Source organism: Callithrix jacchus, chromosome 13, assembly GCF_049354715.1.
Source record: "Callithrix jacchus isolate 240 chromosome 13, calJac240_pri, whole genome shotgun sequence".
Taxonomy (NCBI): domain Eukaryota; kingdom Metazoa; phylum Chordata; class Mammalia; order Primates; family Cebidae; genus Callithrix; species Callithrix jacchus.
The window spans coordinates 118,306,774-118,309,380 of NC_133514.1; the positions used below are offsets into that span (position 1 = coordinate 118,306,774).

Sequence of the window (2,607 nt, forward strand, 5' to 3'; positions counted from 1 at the left end):
TGACAAGATATAATGTCCCATCACATCTATTAAGATCTCAGTGGTAATATGGGAGCATTGGCATTTAATAGAAACAGATTCTAGGTCAGGTGGTTTTTTAAAAATAGTTCTTTCCTTGCTTGGGAAGGAATGTGAGTTAGAGAGTAATCCATCAATCTTTGAGAGTGGTTTTAAACTCCTACCAGCCTGGAAAATTCCCCCCATACTTACCAGAAGTAAGACAATGACGTATCTGATGGCACTGAGATTTAGTCATGAGTTTTATTTGGAAATGCTTTTGAAAGCTTTACTTGCCCTGTCTCAATTCGCTCATCTTACTGCACGTCTGGTTCTGAAGCATGTATCAATTTGTGTGTCTTTGATAAGTGCAATTTTACTACAATTGACACAGATCGTTCTCTCACTGATTTACAGCGTGAAGAACACCATGCAGGGTTCTGCTCCTCCTTCCAAGCTTCCACCATGGCCTAAGCCCAAGGCTGGTGGAAATGTGAGAACCCAGGGCTTGGAGAAGAGCTGTCAGGTTGCCATTCAGATGAGCAGCTGCTTTGACAGACAGCAAAGGGGTGAGTCAATGAAATCTCAACACATTCAAATACTTTATTCTACCGTTATTTTAGCTTCTTAATTGCTGCAAGGGCCAGAATGCCAAAGGTAAAACTAAGTTAATAATAATGGTAATAGTTAAAATAGATTGAGTTATTTTTTTTTCTGACCTTAATTTTTAATAAATGTGAAATGGAGTTAATCACCTAGGCACTGTACTAACCACTTTATATACATAATCTCATTCACTCCGCAGTAACTCCAATATCTAGGGACATTATTATTCCCATTTTGCAAAAAAGGAAACATAAGCTTAGAGAGTTTACATAACTTGTCCAGAGTCACACAGCTAGTCAACTGTGCAGCCAGGAATGAAATCCACACAGTTCATCTCTAGAGCAGAGAGTTATTTTTTAATAATTAAACTTGGGGTGGTAGGAACTTTCCTGGACCCTGTATTATTCTGCTTTCCCTAGTACGTGTGGAGGAAGAAGGGCTGAGCAACCAAAGAGATGATGTCCAGGCGAGAAGTATTGAACAAGGCTTCTCGCAATCAGCCCTCCAGTGCTAACCTGCTTGCCTGTCAGCCCCTCATCTTGGCCACGACCTTCCTGAAACTTCCCACTGTCCCATCATGAAAGGAAGAGAACAGAGATTTTTCCAGCTGTGAGTGAGTTGGAGAGTTGTGTTTACCCGGTCCCCGGATTTGTATTTCCTCATTGACCAAGGGGCAAAGGGGTTCTGACAGACAGGTCAGCCTTGAGGTTGAGTTAGGTTTTCTCTGCCTTCTTCTTTTTTGGTATCCCCTTTCCTGGGTGCAGAGGCATAGGAAATGTCTACTAGCTGGTAAATGAAAGAGAAGAACACACAAGTGGAAGAGGGGAGAAGCGTGGCTAGCCCCTGTCAGAAGCATCATCTTGGCGCCGGCTAAACCCCGGGTTTCCAGAAGGCACACGACCTGTGTGCTCCTCTCCGCTGCCTGCAAGTCTTGCATTTCTCTTTGAATGCTGGGCCTCAATAAAGTGAGTCTTGGTGTGAAAACTGTTTGCCTCTCCCTCTCTGCTTTATTGAAAATTTAAAAGAACGTTACTCCCCAACACAGCTTCTCAGTTGGCAAATACAGCGAAGTACATTTTCATCATTTACTCCCTTTGGATTTTATCTATCTATCAAATGTACTCTGAATAAGCTAGGCAAAGCCTGTGCCTTGTTCTTATTCCTGTATGGTGCTTAGAAGACAGATCATACCTCACATGTGAAAATAATAAAGGCACACACGTGAGGAGGTCATGAAGACACACTGCCGTGGCTAATGCCGAGAGGAATTCTGTGAAATAAACTCAGTTCTTTGCCCCTTCTTGTTCCTTGCACATGTAAGGTGGGCCCTTGGGCTACTGATACGAGGAGGTGCAGGGTTCTTTAGGGTGACTGGATGTAGCTGCCCACACTCAGCTGACTTCCAGGCTCTACTGAGGGTAAAGGATACAGCACTGCTTTGGTTTCTGTGTTTACCCAGTTCTTCCTTGCAGACAGAGCATTGAAGTTCTGCCTTGGATTTAAGGTGAGGGCATGATTTCTCCCAGCCCACCCTCATTGTAAGGTGAGAAAGCAAGGGTTATCAGTACTTTCAGACAACCTCCCCGATGACCATCATCTGCTGAAATGTTTCAGAGCCTAAGGAGTTAGCTGATGCTTGTTGGTTCACTGAAAACACAAACTAGATATGCTACATGTAAGTCAACCTGAAGGGCCTTCCAGGAGGGCAGATCTCCAGTGATATTAAACAGACCGTGCTAGTCCTGCATGTCATCACCGCCCAGCCTCATCCAGATGTAAACTGTCACTCGGAGTGGCAATTAGCCACACTTCAAGTTCTCTATTCCTAGACGTCTAGATGGCTTATTAAGCAGTCTTCTCCCCCAACTTAAATGTCCTGTATATGCAACACATTGGTCGGAATTTATCTGTGGTATCTTTTATTTTCTCTTTTATTTGCCATCTTCCAAAAGGAATTTAAGCCAACCTACAAAAATATAAGCAATGCAACAAAGTGACAGAAAA

General features: G+C 43.2%; 1 long non-coding RNA gene across 1 annotated transcript; it reads left to right on the plus strand.

Annotated features, from left to right (window-relative positions):
• The first annotated feature begins 292 nt into the window (after window positions 1–292).
• LOC103787734 (uncharacterized) lies at window positions 293–1,587 on the plus strand. Its single transcript, XR_613445.5, has 3 exons — window positions 293–566; window positions 1,023–1,212; window positions 1,368–1,587. It is a non-coding gene; the product is annotated as an uncharacterized LOC103787734 (long non-coding RNA).
• The last annotated feature ends 1,020 nt before the right edge of the window (window positions 1,588–2,607 follow it).